This window comes from Ovis canadensis, chromosome 5 (assembly GCF_042477335.2).
Source record: "Ovis canadensis isolate MfBH-ARS-UI-01 breed Bighorn chromosome 5, ARS-UI_OviCan_v2, whole genome shotgun sequence".
Taxonomy (NCBI): Eukaryota; Metazoa; Chordata; class Mammalia; order Artiodactyla; family Bovidae; genus Ovis; species Ovis canadensis.
In genome coordinates, this window is record NC_091249.1 from 116,175,583 (window position 1) to 116,189,552 (window position 13,970).

Genomic DNA, 13,970 nt, shown 5'->3' on the forward strand with positions numbered 1-13,970 from the left:
AAAATATCACCAGACTATAATAGTGAACTGTCTTACAATGCGTCACGATTTCAGCATGTTTTAATGTGAGTCCTAAGTGTAAGGATGTGGGGAGGGTGAGAAGGGAAGCGAGGGGTATTTACGACTCACATCAATTCTATTGGAGGGATGTAGGTTCAGTTTCCTTAGCATGATACCCAACTTCATACATATGTATTACACTGTCATATTGACAAATAGTAACATATGTTCCTATAACGTTAGGAACTGAAGTACTGCATGATATTAAGGGATCAAAAGCACCACAGCTGCTAACAAAGATCACCTGAATATTACAAAGCTTCTTCAACAATTCTACCAACTTTCATGTGAGCGATTGTACCTGGATAATCACAGCCATATTCAGATTACAGTTCATAATTCGTCTCCTTTAAAAATTGAGAACACCACCTGTTTTCATTCTGCTTAAAAAAAAAGTTTGATAGGATTAGGAAACACATCTAGTCTTTGTTTTTAGCTAGCCCATTTTGAAAATTGGGGTCATGGATGACGGCTTCCTGAGTGGGGCAGCAAAAGCAATGGTAATGGAGGAACATTAAAAAGATTCAGATGTGTGGTTCTAAGCGGCATTCGCAAATGTGTGAGTGCATTGACATGGTTGATTATGCAAAAGCTGAGCTGTGCAAATCATAATAATAAGCTTTCTCATTAGATTTCCTGCATTTTCTGCTTCTTGATCAGCCAGAAATACAGCCAAGTGTTCCCATTCTTTTGAAATTTCCCATTTACACTTGTTTCAACTACTCAAAGAAAAATAGGGAAAATAAGAGCAGTGAAATAAGATTTTAATTAAAAGGGAAAATGGAAAATGTTCTAATTTCATAAAATGCAAAAGACATGTGCACTTTGGTTATAGTCAGCTTGAAAGCAAAATTTTGCTTGGCACTCTCAGACATTAAATCAGTTCATAAGTCAATAGGTAAAAACTGTAGTCCAACTATTTTTAAAGTAAACCTAAAAATGATAATTTAAGAAGGCTAATTGGATCATGTGCTTCACAAAGAAAGGTTTTGTTCAGAGTATCAGGGCTATCCAAAATAAAGTATAGTAATAATAATAGAGAATTATTTGAAAGGAGTGATATAACTAAAAAGGTACATCCAGATATTCAAAACCATTTCACTGGTTCTAAATGTTGGATTTCCACTTTCAGTGGGAGTAAATAAATATAATTAGTAGTTACTTTAAGGGAAATGAAAAACAAAACCAGTAACTCGTTCAACGTGACCAGTTCAGTTTCTTCACATGTGGTGTATCAGCGTCCATCTTACAGACCAGCCGTGATCAAAATGGTATCATGCCAACAATCAAGCGGTTTGCTTGGCCTCCCGATTTAATACCAGCTAGGTCAGTGACCAAGTGAAGCTGAAAAGATTCTTTGTCAAATTTCTATGTGTTGACACAATATATTCAATGAATGAAAGCATTTTCACTTGCTTTAGGTAACACAAGACATATTTTTTCCCATTATGCATGTGGATTTGCTATTAAAAGATGCTAATTTGCTTGATGGTCTCATTAGATTTAAAGTTGCATGGCGTGTATTATTTATGTCTGTGTTACAGTGAGAGAGAATCAGAATTCAAGTTAGAGAGTCCTTAGAAGATCAGATTTGAACCCCTGCATTTCATAGCACGACAGTTACAACAACTCTGGACCTCCCAGGCTCAAGGAACCTGCAGCTCCCAAAATCCAGTCCTTATAGCACATGGGTGATCAAGAACAAACACACCCCATGAGGTAGTGGGGACCTCCAGTTTCCAGAAGCCACACAGGAGTCTGCTCAAAAAAGAATCACTCAAGGACCTTTCCTAAAGCTCAGTATATGTCAGCATGCCAACCTCAGAGTACCCACCTGTCTTTCACGATGCTCTTAACTTCACACACTCTTAGGTATAAAGACTGATGGTTTCATTTCACCATCAGCCAGGCACATGGTTAAAAGAATAATTGTTCTAAGCACCTTACATCTCAACTGTATAAAAAAAAGTTTGCATTCCATGAGAGTCTTTCTGCTTCCTCCCCTCCATGAGCTACACTGCTTCTGGACCCTCTGGAGTGTAGACACTGTTCCTCTGGACCCCTGTCCTTTCTCTCCTGCCACCATTTCAACCCCTCTGAAGTTCCATATCCTCCTAATCCTCCCTATAACTTCCAATTATTTTTTCCTTTTTTTTGTCTGTGTTTTCTAAATAATGACTATGAGAATCTAACGAAATCCGCATCAGGGTCCAGGGATATTTACTCAACTAAGTCAAATGATCAAAATTGTATCGTTAATATTTTAAGAGTTTATGCCTCAACACTTTTGGATCCCTCACTCACTAATAACCGATATAGTTTTTCTCAATGGTAAGAGGCAAAAGGAAATTAACTTATTTCAATAGTTAAATGCACTATGCAATTCACAGTTGTCATTTTGTGATGAAAAACATTTGGCTTTGAATATTTATGTCAGAGATGTACAGGGACATCTCTGAGCAAAATAGTTGAAGAATAATTGAATTATACTAGGAGTTTTCTACCCCTGACCACTCCTCACTTTTTCCTCCTCTGGAAGATCAGCACCTGATAATATGCCTTGTTAATCCATATTGCCAGACACAATCATTACATTTCTCCAGTAATTTTCTACAAATTCCTTTCTCATCTTATAAGCTTTACTAATATTTCAGTGACTATCTATGGTGGTATTTGCAAATCTGTTTTCAGAGTGTTCAGGATAATTCTTTAAGAAAAAGTTGCAATTAATGAGAAGGTTCAGTTCAGTTCAGTCATTCAGTCGTGTCTGACTTTCTGCAACCCCATGAACCGCAGCATGCCAGGCCTCCCTGTCCATCACCAACTCCTGGAGTTTACTCAAACCCATGTCCATTGAGGTGGTGATGCCATCCAGCCATCTCATCCTCTGTCGTCCCCTTCTCCTCCTGCCCTCAATCCCAACATCAGTGTCTTTTCCAATGAGTCAGCATCAGGGTCTTTTCCAATGAGTCAGCTCTTCGCATCAGGTGGCCCAAAGCATTGGAGTTTCAGCTTCAACATCAGTCCTTCCAAACAACACCAAGGACGGATCTCCTTTAGGATGGACTGGTTGGATCTCCTTGCAGTCCAAGGGACTCTCAAGAGTCTTCTCCAACACCATAATTCAAAAGCATCAATTCTTTGGTGCTCAGCTTTGTTTACAGTCCAACTCTCACATCCATACATGACCACTGGAAAAACCATAGCCTTGACTAGATGGACCTTTGTTGACAACATAATGTCTCTGCTTTTGAATATGCTATCTAGGTTGGTCCTAACTTTCCTCCCAAGGAATGAGAAGGTACTTAACCCAACAATAATTGGCCTATGTTTTCTTTTTGTGTCTCACCAAACTTTCCACCCAAATTATGAGCACCATAAATGATACTAAGTTAACAACATTGTGTTATATATTTGAAAAGTAGCTCTTTGAAAATTCTCACCACCAAAGAAGAAAAAAAAAATTGGAATGATCTGAGAGGATAGATGTGCTAACTAACTTTACTGTGGTAATCAGTTCATAACATATACACAATTAAGCCATTATGTTGTACACCTTAAGCTTATACAATGTTATCTGTCAGTTATACCTCAGTATAGCTGAGGGAGAAAGTCAATGCTAGTTTTGGCTTTTTGGGTCCACTATTATACTCTCAAGGCTGAGGACAGAACATGGCAAATAAGACAGTATTTTTTTTAAAAGTTAGGGAATTAATGTACGGATACTAGCATATCTAATCCTAGCATGGAGAAAACTTTTTTATGCAGAAAGCAGCATTTCCTTATAAATATATTTTACATAAATTGGTAAATTGAAAATGCTGAACAGTATATATGGAAGGGGCTTCCCACATGGCACAGTGGTAAAAAAATTGCCTGCCAATGCAGGAGGTGAGAGAGACACAGGTTTGATCTCTGGGTCGGGAAGATCCCCTGGAGTAGAAAATGACTACCACTCCAGTATTCTTTTCTGGAAAATTGCAAGGACAGGCAGGCCTGGTGGACTATAATTCATGGAGTCGCAAAGAGTAGGACATGACTGAGCACACAGCATGCATTTATGGAAAGTGGTTCATATTTAAAAATCAAATAAAAACCTTTTATTTTTTTCATTTTGCTTTTAAGCAAGGTTAGGTAATTTGTTGACTTAAAAAAATGTCAGTATGCTATTGAAAATCTGTGACATATTTCCGAAGAATCCCCTCATAACATTGTATCATCTTCCCTAAGCACTTAATATGTTTACTTTCACCAGTGAATACAGTAACAGAACTTTCACTCAGCTCCATATAATTCCTTGGTGAAGAAAGACATTTTTTTTTTCTCTTGTAAAATTGTAGGGAATTATTTCCATGTGATATCTCTTACTAGAGGCTTTGGTCAAAGAGGGTGCTATACAACAACATTCTGACCTTTGACTGCTCCGAAAGGTGCATTAGAAATATTCCTAAATCCTCAAAATAAATATTAACAGGTACTCTAAATTAAATATTAAAACTGATTCTGTGCATTCCCAATTATGTCTTAAGGATCTCACGAATGAAAAATTTTCATTTCTTATTCTCATTTGTGTTATATTTTCAAACATTTTAAAATCTTGATATCCTATTAAAAACAGAAGGGTGTCCAGGAAAAACATCTGGGACTCCTTAACTAATCTAATTTTCTCAAGTAATTTTACTAATACTCAGTCAATTAAGAAATGTTAGTACTTTTATGCTGCAATTCAGTGTGATCATTTGTGAACTGCTTTATTTTTTAATTTAATTTTTCAAAATGAGAAACCAATGAGTCCAATTAATTTTAGCCCCACAAACAATTAATTGTACATTAAAAATAAATGACTTCAGTTGATCACAATTCTACTCAACTGATGGTAATGAGTGCTAATTTGGGAATGACAGGGAGCTTGGATTCATGAAGATCAGGAATTAGATTTGAGTTACAATTTAAAGAAAATTCTTTGAATGAATGAAAAATGTTGATAAAGTTTTACAGTGATAAATGTATAAATGTCAATGCATAATGTGAAAATGCCTTCATGAAGGCTTAGATGCCAGGATTAACCTTTGCAGTAGTGTACATTGATGAATAAATGATCAAACATACCTTGAATTACATAAGAAACATATTTGTGTAGGAAAGGTAATTACCATCTGTTCTTAAGGGAGAATACTTAGAAAATTTTAATTGTGACATAATCCTATAAGATATATAGAAGCTCAAATTTATTTTTAACAAGTTACAATGTTTCCTGTGCCATATTTTAATGATAAATAATCTGTACTTTCAAACCAGCCATAATTCAATTTAAAACCAGTAGCATGAACGCATGTAAGAATTAAAGATTTTAAAATTAAAAAAATAAAAAACTAAAAAAATAAAAAATAAAATAAAATAAAACCAGTAGCGTGCAAATAACCTACAAAAGATTTGAAGTAATGGAGCTGTAACAATTGAGTGTAGATATGCAAAAATATTAAAATGGGTCAAATGTAAAATGAAAAGCTGTAAATTTTTTGAAGAAAACACTGGAGGAAAATCTATGTGACCTTAAGTTGTGTAATAAGTTTTTGCCACAATATCAAAAGCAAAAGTGGACTTTACTAAAATTTTTCAAGTTCTGGTCTACAAAAGGTGTTATTAAGAGTATAAAAGACAAGCTACACACTAGGAGAAAAATACTTGTGAAGCATATCTGATAAAATGCTTTTATCCGATATGTACAAAAACTATTAAACTAAAACACTAAGAATATAACACAGTCAAAAAGTGGGCAAAAGATCTGAACAGACACCTTACCTTAAAAATAAAACCTCACTAATATCTACAAAACTGACGATATGTGTCAGTGAAGAACATAAAATGGAGCAGCCATTTTGGAAGGAAGTTAGGAAGTGTCTTACAAAGCTAAACATAGTCTTAAATATATCATTCCACAGCTGTACTCTTAGGTATCAATTTGGAAATTTATGTCCAAAGATAAACCTACACATAGATATTTATAGCAGCTTTATTCATAATCTTCATATACTGGAAATAAGATGTACTTCAATAGGCAAACAGATAAATAACCCTCTCACAACCATAACATAGAATACTATTTAATATTATCAAAAAATGAGCTATTTAATCATGGAAAGGAGAAGGTGATGGCAACACACTCCAGTATTCTTGCCTGGAAAATCCCATGGACGGAGGAGCCTGGTAGGCTGCAGTCCATGGGGTCACTAAGAGTTGGACACGACTGAGCGACTTCACTTTCAATTTTCACTTTCATGTGTTGGAGAAGGAAATGGCAACCCAATCCAGTGTCCTTGCATTGAGAATCTCAGGGACAGGGGAGCCTGGTGGGCTGCCATCTAGGGGGTCGCACGGAGTCAGACACGACTGAAGCGATTTAGTAGCAGCAGCAGCAATCATGGAAAAATATCGATAAACCTTGAAGTGTATATTGGTTAGTAAAAGCAAAGTCTAAAAAGGCTCATACCATATGAGGTCATTTATATGACATTCTGGAAAAGACAGAAGTATATAGATGCTTAAATGGATCAGTGGTTTTTCAAGAATTCAGAGTAAGGGGTTCTATAGATGAAGTACAGAATTAGATAGGCTGATGAAACTACTTTGTATGATAATGCAATGTTGAATACATGCATTTGTCAAAGCCTATTTGTTTTATTTGCAGTAGAGTGAATATTGTATGCAAATTAAAAATAAATCATGTAGGAAGTCTGAGGATCCAGAATGGAACCAGTCTAACTGTATGTTAAGGTAGTAAACAGCCTCACTGGAGGACACTGGGGAAACAGCACTAGCCTAAGCTATCACCGACCTGAGTAACTGGGAAATGAGTGGAGTCTGTAGCACTAAAGGCAAAGGTGAAGGGCTTTCCTGGTGGCTCAGATGCTAGAGAACCTGCCTGCCCTGCAGGAGGCCCAGGCTCAGCCCCTGGGTTGGGAAGATCCCAGCTATCTCTCTATCTATCATCTATCTCTCTATATGTCCCAGGTTCAATCCCATATACGTACATCGCCATGCCTTCCTCCAGAAGATATATATGTATATACGTATAGAAGGCAAGGCAACCCGCTCCAGTAATCTTGCCTGGAGAATCCCATGGAGAGAGAAGCCTGGTGGGCTACAGTCCATGGGGTCGCAAAAAGTTGGACAGGACTGAAGTGACTGAGCACACACACACACACACACACATTTATCCAAATGTGCTTCTTTTAATATATGTATATGGATATGCACACAAATATATGTGTGTGTGTGTGTGTGTGTATATATATCACTCCTGTTTAGTATGAAGGCAGACTGTATCTGAAGGCTACTTAGAACTACTAAAGAACTTTGAAAAGAATAGTGAGCTACCATACTCTTTACAATTTAGAGCAATGTCTGAGGCAGGGTAAGTATTATAAATATTTGCTATTGTTAGGGATGTGTTTGACAGTAGGGTTTTGGTAAGTGTGTCATTGCAGCTGTTCAGAAGAACAACGTTGATCCATATCTTTTTCTTTCTTTTCTTGTTTTAAATTTCATTCTATTTCATTGAAGTATAGTTGTTTACAATGTTGCGTCAGCGTCTGCTGTATGGCAACGTGAATCAGCTTTATGTACACATGGCCCCTCTTTTCCGGGTCTCCTTCCCATTGTAGGTCACCACAGAGCACTGCGCAGAGTCCCCCACGCTGCACGGTTGGTTCTCATTATACGTCTTTTTCTTTTAATGCAAATTAAATTCATTTAGGCAAAGTGTATTTCGGCCCACCTTCCTATCATTAGGAAAGAGCATAAAGGGTTCATCAGAGGTCAAGCCGAGTTGTGATTAAGCCAGGCTGAGACAGATGAATGTCTTATTTCCCTTTCTGTGTGCAAGTCTATTTTCAGTGGCATATCACAGAATCAGGATATGAAGGGCTGGTGAGCATTTGCCTAGTTATTTTTGATTTTTAAGATTTTTCCAAATTTATTTTTGTTTTATATCAAGAAGAAAGAATAAACATTGAGTTTCTAATGTGTAAAGGAAATAATTCTGGTAGCTGAGATTGCAAACCCTGTGCAGTATTCTCATCACTAGAAGTTCATCATAAGTTTGATAATGTAAGCATAGATGTGTTAGGAAAATTACAACGATACTCAGAAGTTCTCTGGAATTCAACATTTTTATTTTGCTAACTAAGAAACTGGCTCTGAGAGCCAAAATCCTAATATTTTGATGCTAGACCTAGACCAAACTAGGTTTTCTGATGCTCAGTTCTCTTGTTTTTTTTCTGTTCTATCTCGTTCTTTCCCTAGCCAGTTGTTACATACACATTATTTCACTTTAAAAATAAGTCTATATTATAAATTGCTGAAGGAGATAATTCCTCAGATTTCCGTGAAGATGGTTTTCATTTCTTCTTCCCCACGGAGTTGAAATCAGTTAACCTGATAGCTACACATGAAAGAGACCTAGGGTGTGTGTGGATTAGTTTCCTTTTCTCTTCCCTCTCGTGATGTGGATGTTCAGTGGTGTTTAGAGGCAACTGCTTCAGGGAGGCGAGGGACTGTTGTCATTCAAGGTTGTTGGTAACTGCCGGTTAGTACAACCGAGAGGTTGGTATAATTAACATTTTGTGCATTTGGCCGCAGGGGTTCGCTGGTGGCTCAGATGCTAAAGAAACCACCTGTGATGTGGGAGACCTGGGTTCAGTCCCAGGGTGGGGAAGATCCCCTGGAGGAGGGCATGGCAACCCACTCCAATATTCTTGTCTGGAGAAGTCCCGGGACAGAGGAGCCTGGCGGGCTACGGTCCGTGGGGTTGCAAAGAGCTGACCGAGTGAGTGAACGGCACACACAACACAGACAACATGTAGCATTTGGAAAGCAAATAGGCTTAATCCTTAAACTCAATGAGACAGACAAAAAAGCTAGAGTATGTTAGGTAGGAATGTATATACATGTTACATAATGGGAATTCTTTTCTAACATTTCCGATAACATGATCCTCTCTAAGGAGAGAGAATAAGTTACCTTGTGAGTGACAAGCTTTGGTCTGCATTCTATGACCGGGATATTAGTTGGGAATTTTTAGTCTGTTTTTCCTTTCTGGATTTGTCAGCTGTGAGTTAGTGAACTTGGTAGGTTTGTTTACACAGTGGACTAAAATTTTCCTTCTGTGGGTTATTCCTGTAGGATCTAAGCTAATTCCTTTAGATCTCTAAATTGACCTTTATCAGGAATAAAGGTGATATTTTGATTTCTTAATGCCTTTTTCCCTTGGGCAGAGATTGTTTGCTGGGTATTTTCAAACTTCCAGAGCCTTTGTCATGGATACATAGATAATGATGATCTACATATGATAAGATCTCATTTGGTCTCAGTGAGTGACAGTTAACCCTGGGAGAGACCAGTAAGGATATCAGGAAAGTTCCTGAGTCTCAGGATGTGATATCTTCTGTGATTACAGATGACCTGACATAATTTAAATATTACAATATTTGGCATTCCAAAACATTTAAATAAATTCATCCAAGGAGGATGAGACTGTAGGAATCAGTGACTCAGAAATGATGTGTGACTTGGCAGACAACCATCATACCACAGGGCTGAGAGCTGAAACCCTGCTGCTGCGGCGTGAGGAGTGAATGACTGAGGACTGCATGATAAAAGGGTTAATCCAAGGGAGGAGACGAGACTGCTAAACACCTCCATTTAGCAATTATTTAGAGTAATTGAAGAAAAAGGTGAAGCTTTTAATAATTTTTTTGAAGTAGTTGTTGCAAGCTCATCAGTTACTCTTGGAAAATCATTTAAACTTCAGCTGTATTGTACATTAATTGCAGGTCATGCAAACTATCTTCTGGGGTCATACTTGTATACCAACAACAAAACTAAATCATAATGAAACAAATGTTGATAACATAAATTATTTATACTTGATATTACTAAAGATAAAGTTCATCTAGACCCCGCTTTATAAACCATAAGGAAATAAAGAAAATGTATTCCTTCCTTATTCCTAATATATTTTAAATGCTTTAGTTAATAATTGCTTAATAGAAACTTTATAATTCATTGTTAGATGTTAAAAGAACCTGGAATTACAGTAATTTAGCATCAGAAAACCACCACCCGACACTTGAAGCCCTGAAAATCAGGAAACCAGGAAGAACCATTACTGAGAAAGCAGATAAGATACATTGCTTGTTTAATAAGAGGATAAAGCTATTATAAACGTAAGGGCTTTTAATTTAATTGTGGGTTTCCTATCCTGCCTTTCCAGAAAGTCTTCTGCGGCAATTGGACTTTCTCACCTTCTTGTCATCATTTTGATGATCATTTCATTTGACTGCATAGAACTCTTTTCAGTTCAGTTCAGTCACTCAGTCCTGTCTAACTCTTTGCGACCCCATGGGCTGCAGCACACCAGGCCTCCCTATCCATCACCAACTCCCGGGGTTCACTCAAACTCATGTCCATTGAGTCGGTGATGCCACCCAACCATCTCATCCTCTGTTGTCCTCACTCCTCCTGCCCTCAATCTTGCCCAACATCGGGGTCTTCTCCAGTGAGTCAACTCTTCTCATCAGGTGGCCAAAGTATTGGAGTTTCAGCTTCAGCGTCAGTCCTTCTAATGAACACCCAGGACTGATTTCCTTTAGGATGGACTGGTTGGATCTCCTTGCAGTCCAAGGGACTCTCAAGAGTCTTCTCCAACACCACAGTTCAAAAGCATCCATTCTTCGGCACTCAGCTTTCTTTACTGTCCAGCTCTGACACCCATACATGACCACTGGAAAAACCATAGCTTTGACAGTGAATCAATTTGCCTAAAACATTCTCCTTTCCAGAGGATAATAACTGGAACAGAGTTTATTTTTAAGGTCAGAGAAAAAACTACAGGCAAAGAGAGGATGTTATACTTCTGGGATCACACTCTTCTTTCTTCCCTGGGATACTTCAGTTCAGTTCAGTTCAGTCGCTCAGTTGTGTCCGAATCTTTGCGACCCCGTGAATCGCAGCACGCCAGGCCTCCCTGTCCATCACCAACTCACGGAGTTCACTCAGATTCACGTCCATCAAGTCAGTGATGCCATCCAGCCATCTCATCCTCTGTCATCCCCTTCTCCTCCTGCCCCCAATCCCTCCCAGCATCAGTGTCTTTTCCAATGAGTCAACTCTTTGCATGAGGTGGCCAAAGTACTGGAGTTTCAGCTTTAGCATCATTCCTTCCAAAGAAATCCCAGGGCTGATCTCCTTCAGAATGGACTGGTTGGATCTCTTTGCAGTCCAAGGGACTCTCAAGAGTCTTCTCCAACACCACAGTTCAAAAGCATCAATTCTTTGGCGCTCAGCCTTCTTCACAGTCCAGCTCTCACATCCATAGTGAATGGTAAGAGAGCCACAGTTGAGGGAAAGGGACTCGGTGAACAGTCTCAGTAGTCTCAAAACTAGTGATTACAGAAAATAGAACATGTTTTGGCCATATTACAACCATGTTATCATTTTAAAAAGCATGTAAGATGCATGACACCAGTATTCAACAGGAATGTGGGCAGTGTGGAGTCATGCATTGATGCCATAGCTCAGTCAATGACTTGAAGAGTGCACTTGGTTCTGAAATAACATTTATTTATTTAGCATTACTTCCTCCCTGATCAGTGCATTTGACCAAATACATGACAGAGTTGAGAAACTGCATATCTTTTAGGATCAAAGTTGGATAAAAGCTTAACTTCAAACTTTCGTTACCTTCACAAATTCATTACAATATATGCCTTGCAATTTTTTTCACTGTATTCTGGGAATAAAGAGAAAAATGCCTTCTCATCTTAATAGGATCCATGGGGAAAAATAATTTTTCCTTTTTTTGTTCTCAGTGCCAGGAAAAGCTGTGGTGTTTCTCTTTAACCTTTTTTCTCTTTTAATGGAAACCAGGTAATTCTAAAAATTCACCTCACCTTTACTGATAAAGATAGTGCTGGGAAAAAGATTTAGTATTAGAACCAACTACTCTACAAGCTCTTCCTACCTCCTAGGTCTGGGCTTTAAAACAACTTACCTGAAAATTAATTTGAGTATTAGCACAGACATACCCAGAACTGGCGCAAATGTTGCAGTTGTCCAGTGTAGAGAGGACGAAGTGACAGGCTCTCCCGCATATTATCTTATGTATTAAACACATATAATTCAGAAATGAAATTTAATTCTCATTCAGGTAATCCATAATGAGGAAGAGTAAGTAAATGGGCAAAAGAATAAGAATAGTTGGGCAAGAATATCATTTTATTAAAATCAGAAGGATGGGAATATAGAGGGCTGTGTGTGGCGATTGTAAGGCATATATTACAGAAACTTCAGAATTCAGGGAGATCAAGAAACCCATCCAAGCCCAAGAGGCTGACATTTGGGTTGGATTATTCAAACTCAGTTTGTCCTGTTCCTCAACTGAGTCAGCACAGGCACTAGGCAAGTCACTGTAGCAACAGCATCATCTTCTCCACCACCTGCCCAGAGCTGCTCAGAAGTGACCCACCCTTTTCCTTAGGTTATGATACATAAACCCAGGAGAGTAGGAGTCTGTTGTTTAAAACTTCTTACAGCCAGAGATTAGGGGACCCACAAACTCCTGACATTTTTAGTAACTAGTCTTGAATTGAACTGTCAGGGGCTAGAATCAATATTATCCCCTACATTCTTCATTACAGCTCGTTCAAGATAATGAGCTCGTTTACTCACAACAAATGTGTTCAGTGAATCACTGGTGCTAAGCAGAAGAAAAGTTCTTCCTCTTCCCCTGGGTACTTGCTGCTATTACCCTAAACCAGACTCCCATGACAAAATCCTCTGCACCGGTGCCCCACTTCCAGCCCCACAAATCCCCAGGGTATCCTCTCCCTACCAGCGATCTTTCTGAAACTACAGTTGAACTCTCCTTCATGAAAATGAAAGTTCAAGCCCCAGTAAGAACTGTGCCATAATTTTCATTTCAGTGTGTCTTATGCTGAACACGTGACTTCACATGTATTGACACTGAATAAATTAATGCTGAATAAATCAATGAATGGACATACTATTTATCTATTTTTTAAAATCTAAACTTTTAAGCCTCTTCGATGCGTACAGGTGTACTTCTCATACACACTCTTTATAAAATCCCCAGTATCCTTGCTGAGCGGATCCCAGCTTGTACTCCACCCCATCGATCATTCTTTTACTCATGTGCTGCTGCGCCGTGCTTTGTGTACAGGAATACAGTGAAGAGAGCAGATACGTTTTCGGCCCTTGAAGAGCCTATATTCTTGTGAAAGACAGACAAGAGAAATGTAATAAAAATATGCTAGGAGGTGGAACAATATTGCTGGGCAGTTAAGACCTCTCAGATTCGCAGGCATTAGAGAAAAGACATGAAGGAAATAGAAATGTAAACTGTGAACATCAAAGGGAAAAGTGTTCCAGGCCACAGTTGTGAGGAGGGTGTCTGCTTCACCCAAGATTGTGGCAGACCCTCTGTGGCCCTCTAAATTCTTGGCTTTTGATCTAGGTGAAATGAAGACTGAACAGAGAGTTTTGTTCAGAGGACAGCTGCAACCTGGCCTTTTTAAATTTTTTTAAATAATGTAGGTCAGAAAAAGGTGTCAGGTTGGGAGATATTTTTAAGAATTTATCCTTAAAAATTCTTAAAATTTGACAAGGGGAAAAAAAAAGATGTATGTATAAGATTATACATCACATTTTCCAAATTTTGAAAAATAAAACTAAACATCCAGGAATAAATACATTCAAATGAGTGCAAAGTGCAGGTTGCTCAGTTGTGTCCGACTCTTTGCAACCCCGTGGACTATACAGTCCATGGAATCCTCCAGGCCGGGATACTGGAGTGGGCAGCCTTTCCCTTCTCCAGGGGATCTTCCCAACCC

At 38.3% G+C, this 13,970-nt stretch overlaps 1 long non-coding RNA gene across 2 annotated transcripts in view; it reads left to right on the plus strand.

The window, feature by feature from the left end:
* Positions 1-13,970, plus strand: part of LOC138440551 (uncharacterized) — a 460,131-nt gene that overhangs the window by 248,946 nt on the left and 197,215 nt on the right. The window lies entirely within an intron of this gene.